Consider the following 12315-nt stretch of genomic DNA (forward strand, 5'->3'; position numbering starts at 1 on the left):
ATCGAAAAGTATGTCCACATGTTTAGAGACAAAGGTGTCGATAAAAGTAAAATACGGACATGAGGGCATCATGATCATTCTTAGAATAGCAACTTACATAATTCTTGTCATATGATTTCTTATGCTAGAGTAATAATTCAATCACAATTTCAAGTATGAATCGTAAACTTCATTGAAAACTAACAAACTATAATCTCAGTCATTGGAGCAATTGCAATTTATCATAACATAGGAAAGAGTCAATATATAAGAGCTTTTCAGCAAGTCCACATACTCAACTATCATATAGTCTTTCACAATTGCTGACACTCACGCAATACTTATGGGTATGGAGTTTTAATCGGACACAGAGAAAGATAGGGGCTTATAGTTTTGCCTCCCAACGTTTTACCTTAAGGGTAATGTCAACAATAATAGTTCATGAAAACTCACATCCAATTAGCCATATATACCAGGATCTTTCCAACATATTGTGCTTGCCAAAGGATAAAATGTAAAAGGGAAGGGTGAAGATCACCATGACTCTTATGCAAGGTAGGAGATAAAAGTAAAAGATAGGCCCTTCGCGGAGGGAAGCAGAGGTTGTCATGTGCTTTTATGGTTGGATGCACAAAATCTTAATGCGAAAGAACGTCACTTTATATTGCCACTTGTGATATAGACCTTTATTATGTAGTCTGTCGCTTTTATTTCTTCCATATCACACGATAGTATAAAGCTTATTTTCTCCCACACTAATAAGTCATACATATTTAGAGAACAATTTTTATTGCTTGCACCGATGACAACTTACTTGGAGGATCTTACTCAATCCATAGGTACGTATGGTGGACTCTCATGGCAAAACTGATTTAAGGGTATTTGGAAGCACAAGTAGTATCTCTACTTAGTGCGATGAATTTGGCTAGAATGAGGGGGAAAGGCAAGCTCAACCATGTTGCATGATCCATGACAATATAATTTATCTCAGATGTAAGAAAACATAACTCATTACGTTGTCTTCCTTGTCCAACGTCAACTCTTTAGCATGTCATATTTTAATGAGTGCTCACAATCATAAAAGATGTTCAAGATAGTATATTTGTATGTGAAGACCTCTCTTTCTTTATTACTTCCTATTAATTGCAACGATGACCAAAACTATGTTTGTCAACTCTCAACAACTTTTATTCATCATACTTTTCTATGTGAGCTCATTACTCTCCATAAGATCCATATCATCTCTTTGTTTCCTTTTTATTTATTTCTCTTTTCTTTTATTCATTTAGGATCATGGCAAAATAATCAAGCCCTTGACTCAACACTAATATTTATTATATATAGCTCACAGACTTGATTACATAGAGGGATCATAAAGCAAAACTCAAAACTAGATCATGCCATAAACTTTATTCTACTAGATCAAGATATTACCAAAAGGATCGAACTAAGAAAAACGGTAAAGATAAAAGTGATGGTGATACGATACCGGGGCACTCCCCCAAGCTTGGTAGTTGCCAAGGGGAGTGCCCATACCCATGTGATTATGTCTCTCTTTTCGGGGATGGTGATGTGATATTCTTGGCGATGATGCTCCTCACGATACAATTCTCCTCCTCGAGCTTATTGACTTGCTGCTTGAGGTCCATTATTTCCTTTCGATGTTTTCCTGTAACAGCCAAAGCTCCCTGCACCCAAGGGTGTTGCATAGTTGCGGGAGAACCAGTGACACTCTTTTTCAGATTATCATAAGAAAGAAATCTAACATTGGAAGGGATAACCGAGTTGGAATAGCCGAGCTCTGCAGTTCTCCCATTGTGAATCCAGCTCGGAAGCGGGAAGTGACTTCTTGATCCTCTTCCATGGCATCTATCCACTTCAAATCAGCCTCCATCTCTTCCTCCGTTGCTGGCTCAAAGAGGTCAACATTGTTGTTTGTCGTTGATCTCGGTGCCGGATGAGACACCCGGCTCTCCCGACTGACTCTTGCGAAGACATCTTGCTCTAATCTGCAGCAGCAACAACTTGAAACACAAACAGAGGATAATTGCGTGATACGGGAGTCAAAACCCCTGGGAGATTATATAATGAATTTTTACCGATCACAATATGTATCATGTAAGAAAACGGAGTCCGGAGAGCGCACGAGGTGCCCACAAGGTAGGGGGGCGCGCCCAGTAGGGTAGGGCGCACCCTCCACCCTCGTGGAGGCCTCGTGTCCTTCCCGGACTGCTTCATATTTTTCTATTTTTCTAAATATTTCAAAAAGGAGAAATATTGCCTTAAAAACTGTTTTGGAGTCGGTTTACTTACCGTACCACATACCTATTCCTTTTCAGAGTCTGAAATGTTCCGGAAAGTGTCCCTTATGTATTCCTCCGGGGTTAGGGTTTCAATAACATTGGTTTCAACATTTATGAGATTACCTGAGATATAATGTTTGATTCTTTGACCGTTCACCACCTTCGGATTTGTGCCTTCGAAGTTGTTGATTTTTATGGCACCGGAACGATAGACCTCCTCGATAATGTAAGGACATTCCCATTTAGAGAGAAGTTTTCCTGCAAAAAATCTTAAACGAGAGTTGTATAGCAATACTTAATCACCCACATTAAACTCACGCTTTTGTATCCTTTTATCATGCCATCTTTTAACTTTTTCTTTAAACAACTTGGCATTTTCGTAGGCTTGGGTTCTCCATTCATCGAGTGAGCTGATATCAAATAACCTCTTCTCACTGGCAAGTTTAAAATCATAATTGAACTCTTTAATAGCCCAATATGCCTCATGTTCTAGTTCGAGAGGTAAGTGACATGCTTTTCCATAAACCATTTTATACGGAGACATACCCATAGGATTTTTATATGCAGTTCTATAGGCCCATAATGCATCATCAAGTTTCTTGGACCAAATCTTTCTAGACCTATTGACAGTCTTTTGCAAAATTAATTTGAGCTCTCTATTACTCAATTCTACTTGACCACTAGACTGAGGGTGATAAGGGGATGCAATTCTATGATTAACATCAAACTTAGCAAGCATTTTACGGAAAGAGCCATGAATAAAATGTGAACTACCATCAATCATTAAATATCTAGGGACTCCAAATCTTGGAAAAATAACTTCTTTAAGCATTTTAATAGAAGTGTTATGATCAACACTACTAGTTGGAATAGCTTCTACCCACTTAGTAACGTAATAAACAACAACTAAAATATGTGTATATCCATTAGAGGTAGGAAAAGGTCCCATATAGTCAAAGCCCCAAACATCAAATGGTTCGATAACGAGTGAATAGTTCATAGGCATTTCTTGACGTCTACTAATATTACCAATTCTTTGACATTCATCACAAGATATGACAAACTTACGGGCATCCTTGAAGAGAGTAGGCCAATAAAAACCAGATTGCAATACCTTATGTGCAATTCTATCTCCAGCATGGTGTCCTCCATAAGCTTCGGAGTGACACTTGCGTAGGATCTGTTCTTGTTCATGCTCAGGTACACAACGTCTAATAACACCATCTACTCCTTCTTTATAAAGATGTGGGTCATCCCAAAAGTAATGCCTCAAATCATAGAAGAACTTTTTCTTTTGCTGGTATGTGAAACTAGGTGGTACGAATTTGGCAACAATGTAATTAGCATAATCAGCATACCATGGAGCAGTATGAGAAGCATTTATGACATTTAATTGCTCATTAGGAAAGCTATAATCAATAGGTAGTGGGTCATCAAGCACATTTTCTAACCTAGACAAGTTGTCTGTAACGGGGTTCTCAGCTCCCTTTCTATCAACAATATGTAAGTCAAATTCTTGTAGCAAGAGAACCCATCTAATAAGTCTAGGTTTAGCATCTTTCTTTTCCATAAGATATTTAATAGTAGCATGATCAGTGTGAATAGTTACTTTAGAATCAACAATATAAGGTCTGAACTTATCACAAGCAAATACAACTGCTAAGAATTCTTTTTCAGTAGTAGCATAATTTCTTTGAGCATTGTCTAGGGTTTTACTAGCATATTGAATAACGTTTAATTTCTTATCGACTCTTTGCCCTAGAACAACACCTACAGCATAATCACTAGCATCACACACAATTTCAAAGGGTAAATTCCAATCAGGTGGCTGAACAATAGGTGCAGAGATCAATTCTTTCTTAAGTATTTCAAATGCTTCTACACAATCATCATCAAAGACAAATGGTATATCTTTTTGTAATAAATTAGTCAGAGGCCGAGAAATTTTTGAGAAGTCCTTAATGAACATCCTATAAAATCCGGCGTGACCAAGGAAACTTCTTATACCTTTGATGTCCTTGGGGCATGGCATCTTTTCAATAGCATCAACTTTGGCTTTATCAACTTCAATACCTCTTTCAGAAACTTTATGCCCCAAGACAATACCTTCATTAACCATAAAGTGGCACTTTTCCCAATTCAAGACAAGATTAGTTTCTTCACATCTCTGCAAAACTCGATCAAGGTTGCTCAAGCAATCATCAAAAGAAGATCCATAGACGGAGAAATCGTCCATGAAAACCTCACAAATCTTTTCACAAAAGTCAGAGAATATAGCCATCATGCATCTTTGAAAGGTAGCAGGTGCATTACATAAACCAAAAGGCATACGTCTATAAGCAAAAGTACCAAAAGGGCAAGTAAAAGTAGTCTTTGATTGATCCTTGGCTGACACAGGTATTTGAGAGAAACCAGAATAACCATCTAGAAAGCAAAAATGTGTATGTTTGTATAATCTTTCTAGCATTTGATCGATAAAAGGTAAGAGGTAATGATCCTTTTTAGTGGCCTTATTTAATTTGCGGAAATCAATTACCATCCTATAACCTGTAATAATTCTTTGAGGAATCAATTCATCTTTATCATTAGGAATGACAGTAATACCTCCCTTCTTAGGGACTGATGTCTACTACACAACCTTCTTCTTGTAGATGTTGTTGGGCCTCCAAGTGCAGAGGTTTGTAGGACAGTAGCAAATTTCCCTTAAGTGGATGACCTAAGGTTTATCAATCCGTAGGAGGCGTAGGATGAAGATGGTCTCTCTCAAGCAACCCTGCAACCAAATAACAAAGAGTATCTTGTGTCCCCAACACACCCAATACAATGGTAAATTGTATAGGTGCACTAGTTCGGCGAAGAGATGATGATACAAGTGGTATATGGATGGTAGATAAAGGTATTTGTAATCTGAAATTATAAAACAGCAAGGTAACTAATGATAAAAGTGAGCGTAAACGGTATTGCAATGCGTGGAAATAAGGCTTAGGGTTCATACTTTCGCTAGTGTAAGTTCCCTCAACAATAATAACATAATTGGATCACATAACTATCCCTCAACATGCAACAAAGAGTCACTCCAAAGTCACTAATAGCGGAGAACAAACGATGAGATTATGGTAGGGTACGAAACCACCTCGAAGTTATTCTTTCCAGTCAATCTGTTGGGCTATTTCTATAGGTGTCACAAACAGCCCTAGAGTCCGTACTAGAATAACACCTTAAGACACAAATCAACCAAAACCCTAATGTCACCTAGATACTCCAATGTCACCTCAAGTATCCATGGGTATGATTATACGATATGCATCACACAATCTCAGATTCATCTATCCAACCAACACATAGAAATTCAAAGAGTGCCCCAAAGATTCTATCGGAGAGTCAAGACGAAAACGTGTGCCAACGCCTATGCATAGGTTCATGGGCGGAACCCGCAAGTTGATCACCAAAACATACATCAAGTGGATCAATAGAATACCCCATTGTCACCACGGGTATCCCACGCAAGACATACATCAAGTTCTCAAATCCTTAAAGACTCAATCTGATAAGATAACTCAAAGGGAAAACTCAATCCATTACAAGAGAGTAGAGGGGGGAAGAAACATCATAGGATCCAAATATAATAGCAAAGCTCGCGATACATCAAGAACGTATCACCTCAAGAACACGAGAGAGAGAGATCAAACACATAGCTACTGGTACATACCCTCAGCCCCAAGGGAGAACTACTCCCTCCTCGTCATGGATAGCACTAGGATGATGAAGATGGCCATCGGAGAAGGATTCCCCCTCCGACAGGGTGCCAGAACGGGTCTAGATTGGTTTTCGGTGGCTACGGAGGCTTCTGGCGGTGAAACTCCCGATCTATTGTGTTCCCCGATCGTTTTAGGGTATATGGGTATATATAGGAGGAAGAAGTACGTTAGGGGAGCCACGAGGGGCCCACGAGGGTGGAGGGCGCGCCATAGGGGGGTGGGCGCGCCCCCCTGCCTCGTGGCTCCCTCGTTTTTTCCTAACGTGCACTCCAAGTCTATCGGGTAGCTTTCCTTCCAAAAATAACTTCTCCAGAAGGTTTCATTCTATTTCGACTCCGTTTGATATTCCTTTTCTTCGAAACACTGAAACAAGGGAAAAACAGGAACTGGCACTGGGCTCTGGGTCAATAGGTTAGTCCCAAAAAAATATAAAAGTGGATAATAAAGCCCAATAATGTCCAAGACAGAAGATAATATAGCATGGAGCAATAAAAAATTATAGATACGTTGGAGACGTATCAGGGACACAATGGACATGACTTACCCACTGACTATCAGCAACGGGATAGATTATACCTGCCTCAAGGAGCTTTAGTATTTCCTTTCTCACCACTTCTTTCATTTTAGGATTCAGCCGTCGTTGATGATCACGAACTGGTTTAGCATCTTCTTCCAAATTTATTTTATGTTGACATAGAGTGGGACTAATGCCCTTAAGATCATCAAGAGTATACCCAATAGCAGCACATTGCTTCTTCAGAGTTTTCAATAATCTCTCTTCCTCATGCTCTGAAAGGTTAGCACTAATAATAACAGGATATATCTTTTTCTCATCAAGATAAGCATATTTAAGAGTATCAGGTAACGGTTTAAGCTTAAACACGGGATCACCCTTGGGAGGAGGAGGATCCCCTAGGATTTCAACAGGCAAATTGTGTTTCAGAATAGGTTCCTGTTTAAAGAATACTTCATCTATTTCCCTTCTTTCATTCATAAACATATCATTTTCATGGTCTAGCAAATATTGTTCTAAAGGATCACTAGGAGGTACGGCAATAGAAGCAAGACCGATAATTTCATCCTTACTAGGTAATTCTTCTTCACGGTGTTGTCTACTAAATTTAGAGAAATTAAATTCATGAGACATATCATCTAACCCGATAGTAACAACATCCTTTTTGCAATCTATCTTAGAATTAATAGTGTTTAAGAAGGGTCTACCAAATATAATGGGACAAAAGCTATCTTGTGGGGAACCAAGAACAAGAAAATTAGCAGGGTATTTAGTTTTCCCACACAAGACTTCAACATCTCTAACAATTCCCATTGGTGAAATAGTATCTCTATTGGCAAGTTTAATTGTGACATCAATATCTTCTATCTCAGCAGGTGCAATATCATGCATAATTTCTTTGTATAAGTCGTAAGGTATTGCACTAGCACTAGCACCCGTATCACAGAAATAACAGGCATGCCTACCACAGGTCCGTTTTTATCTTTAGCACAAGGTTTAGCAATTCTAGCAGTCTCATCAAGGAAATGAATAACATGCCCATCAATATTATCAGACAAGAGATCTTTAACAGTAGCAATATCAGGTTCAACTTTAATTTGCTCAGAAGGTGTATAAGTTTTAATATTGCTTTTACGAACCATAGTTGAAGCTTTAGCATGATCCTTTATCCTAACAGGGAAAGGTGGTTTCTCAACATAAGCAGTAGGAACGATAGGATCATTATAAGTGATAGTCTTTTCTTCAACTTTAATAGGTGCAACTACTTTTACTTCTATGGGACAACATAAGTAGCAAAATATTCATAGAAAGAAGCTACTATCTCAGAGTCAAGTCCATATTTAGTGCTAAATTTATGGAAAACTTCGGTATCCATAAAAGATTTAACACAATCAAACTTAGGTGTCATACCTGACTATTTACCTTCATCGAGGTCCCAATCTTCAGAGTTGCGTTTAATTCTTTCCAATAAATCCCATTTGAATTCAATAGTCTTCATCATAAAAGAGCCAGCACAAGAAGTATCGAGCATGGTGCGATTGTTATCAGAAAGCCGAGCATATAAATTTTGAATAATCATCTCTCTTGAGAGCTCATGATTGGGGCATGAACATAACATTGATTTAAGCCTTCCCCAAGCTTGAGCGATGCTTTCTCCTTCGCGAGGCCAAAAATTATATATATAATTGTGGTCACGATGAACAAGATGCATAGGATAAAACTTCTGATGAAATTCCAATTTCAATCGTTTGTAGTTCCATGACCCTGTATCATCACATAGCCTATACCATGTCAATGCATCTTCCTTCAAAGATAAAGGGAAGACCTTCTTCTTAATAACATCTCCGGGTACACCTGCAAGCTTAAATAATCCACAAACTTCATCCACATATATTAGGTGCTCATCAGGATGCATTGTTCCGTCTCCTGCAAAAGGATTAGCTAGCAGTTTTTCTATCGTACCCGAAGGAATTTCAAAGCAAACATTTTCATTTTCAGTAGGTTCAGTAGGTTGAGGAGCAACTCTTTGCTCTACTGGTCGAGGTGAAGATACCCCGAACAAGCCCCTCAGAGGATTACTTTCCACAGTAAATTTCAGCACACTGTATAAATTTTTCCTTACCAAATTCCACCTACCAAAGGCGCTTCACTCCCCGGCAACGGCGCCAGAAAAGAGTCTTGATGACCCACAAGTATAGGGGATCTATCTTAGTCCTTTCGATAAGTAAGAGTGTCGAACCCAACAAGGAGCAGAAGGAAATGATAAGCGGTTTCCAGCAAGGTATTCTCTGCAAGTACTGAAATAAGTGGTAATATATAGTTTTGTGATAGGATAATTTGTAACGAGCAATGAGTAACAAAAGTGAATAAAGTGCAGCAAGGTGGCCCAATCCTTTTTGTAGCAAAGGACAATCCTGGACAAACTCTTATATAGAGAAAAGCACTCCCGAGGACACATGGGAATATCGTCAAGCTAGTTTTCATCACGTTCATATGATTCACGTTCGGTACTTTGATAATTTGGTATGTGGGTGGACCGTTGCTTGGGTACTGTCCATACTTGTACAAGCATCCCACTTATGATTAACCTCTATTGCAAGCATCCACAACTACAACAAAAGTATTAAGGTAAACCTAACCATAGCATGGAACATATGGATCCAAATCAACCCCTTATGAAGCAACGCATAAACTAGGGTTTAAGATTCTGTCACTCTAGCAACCCATCATCTACTTATTACTTCCCAATGCCTTCCCCTAGGCCCAAATAATGGTGAAGTGTCATGTAGTCGACATTCACATAACACCACTAGAGGAGAGACAACATACATCTCATCAAAATATCGAATGAATACCCAATTCACATGACTACTAATAGCAAGACTTCTCCCATGTCCTCTGGAACAAACATAACTACTCACAAGCATATTCATGTTCATAATCAGAGGGGTATTAATATGCATATAGGATCTGAACATATGATCTTCCACCAAATAAACCAACTAGCATCAACTACAAGGAGTAATTAACACTACTAGCAACCTACTAGTACCAATCCCGGATTTGGAGACAAGAATTGGATACAAGAGATGAACTAGGGTTTTGAGAGGAGATGGTGCTGCTGAAGATGTTGATGGAGATTGCCCTCTCCCGACGAGAGGAGCGTTGGTGATGACGATGACGATGATTTCCCCCTCCCGGAGGGAAGTTTCCCTGGCAGAACAGCTCTGCCGGTGCCCTAGATTGGATCCACCAAGGTTCCGCCTCGTGGCAGCGGAGTTTCGTCCGAGGAGATGGCTTATGATTTTTTCCTCATCGAAAGACTCCATATAGCAGAAGATGGCCATCGGAGGGCCACCAGGGGGCCCACGAGGTAGGGGGGCAAGCCCAGGGGGGTAGGGCGCGCCCTCCACCCTCGTGGGCAGGGTGTGGCCCCTGGTGAACTTCTTGCGCTCAATATTTTTTATATATTCTGAAAACGTCTTCCGTGAAGATTCAGGACTTTTGGAGCTGTACAGAATAGGTCTCTAATATTTGCTCCTTTTCCAACCCAGAATCCCAGATGCCGGCATTCTCCCTCTTTATGTAAACCTTGTAAAATAAGAGAGAATAGGAATAAGTTGTAACGCCCTCGATGCGGCTATATCTCCCACGTGTCGAAGCACGACTTAGAGGCATAACCGCATTGAAAGCAATGTCGCAAGTGAGGTAATCTTCACACAACCCATGTAATACATAAGGGAAAGAGATACATAGTTGGCTTACAATCGCCACTTCACACAATACATAAATAAAGCATTACATCATCCAGATACAATCAAGGTCCGACTACGGAACCAGAATAAAAGAAGACTACCCCAAATGCTACACAGATCCCCGATCGTCCCGACTGGGCTCCACTACTGATCAACTGGATCAAAACAACACAAAGGACAAGATCTTCATCGAGCTCCTCCTGAGCTTGGTTGCGTCATCTGCACGGACTCATCGGCACCTGCAAGCTGGTTTTGGAAGTATCTGTGAGTCACGGGGACTTAGCAATCTCACACCCTCGCGATCAAGACTATTTAAGCTTATGGGTAAGGTAAAGGTAAGAGATGGAGCTGCAGCAAGCGACTAGCATATTTGGTGGCTAAACATACGCAAATGAGAGCGAGAAGAGAAGGCAAAAGCACGAACGAAGAACTATGATCAAGAAGTGATCCTAGAACAACCTATGTCAAGCATAACTCCAACACCGTGTTCACTTCCCGGACTCCGCCGGAAAGAGACCATCACGGGTACACACGCGGTTGATGTATTTTACTTAAGGTCAACTTCAGGTTTTCTACAACCGGACATTAACAAATTCCCATCTGCCCATAACCGCAGGCACGACTTTCGAAAGTTCAAATCCCTGCAGGGGTGTCCCAACTTAGCCCATCACAAGCTCTCACAGTCAACGAAGGATAAACCTTCTCCCGAGACATTCCGATCAGACTCGGCATCCCAGTTCTACAAGACAACTTCGACAAAGATAAAACAAGTCCAGCAACACCGCCCGAATGTGCCGACAAATCCCGATAGGAGCTGCACATATCTCGTTCTCAGGGCACACTCAGATGAGCTCTCCATAGAACTAAAACCAAACCTCAAGTTTCCCCGAGGGGGCGCTGCACAGGACTCTAGTTTGGACCAACACTCAGAGGAGCACTGGCTCGGGGGGGGGGGGGGGTTAAAATAATGATGACCCTTAGGAGCGCGACTCCCAAGGGAAAAGAAAAAGCTAGGTGGCGAATGGTAAAACCAATTTTGGGCATTGCTAGAGGAGTTTTATTCAAGGCGAACTGTCAAGGGGTTCCCATTATTACCCAACCGCATAAAGAATGCAAAATCCGGGAACATAACACCGATATGACGGAAACTAGGGCGGCAAGAGTGGAACAAAACACCAGGCATAAGGCCGAGCCTTCCACCCTTTACCAAGTATATAGATGCATTAATTAAATAAGAGATATTGTGATATACCAACAAGTAAACATGTTCCAAAAAGGAACAACATCTCCATGTTCCAACAAGGAACAAACTTCAATCTTCACCTACAACTAACAATGCTATAAGAGGGGCTGAGCAAAGCGGTAACATAGCCAAACAACGGTTTGATAGGACAAGGTGGGTTAGAGGCTTGGTTCAACAATATAGGAGGCATGATAAGCAAGTGGTAGGTATCGCATCATAGGCATAGCAAAAGAGCGAGCAACTAGCAAGCAAAGATAGAAGTGATTTCGAGGGTATGATCATCTTGCCTGAAATCCCGCAAGGAAGAAGAACGAGTCCATGAAGAAGATAAACGGACGTAGTCGAACGGATCCTCACACACACGATGTTATCGGAACCAACCCGAAGAAGCAACACTGGAAAGAAGCAAACGACATAGTAAACAACCAACACATCAACATGGCATGATGCACAATCGAGTATGATGCATGTCCGGTTTAATGAAGCATGGCATGGCAAAGTGGACAAACAACACTACAAGTTAAGTGGAGTTCAATATGCAACGGGTTGCATATTGACGGAACACCACATCAATTATTTAGTTCTCTCTCGTTTATGTACCCCAACAATATTAAATGTTCTTAACATGGCAAGGGTGAAGCAAAGTAAACTACCTATCTAGTCAAGTTTAAATGAGGCCGGAAGCAACGAACAACAATTCCGGAAACTCCTCATGAGCATATTATAGATTTGGTACTGTTCTGCCCTAAACATTATTTTAGAG

This window comes from Triticum aestivum, chromosome 6A (assembly GCF_018294505.1).
Source record: "Triticum aestivum cultivar Chinese Spring chromosome 6A, IWGSC CS RefSeq v2.1, whole genome shotgun sequence".
Taxonomy (NCBI): domain Eukaryota; kingdom Viridiplantae; phylum Streptophyta; class Magnoliopsida; order Poales; family Poaceae; genus Triticum; species Triticum aestivum.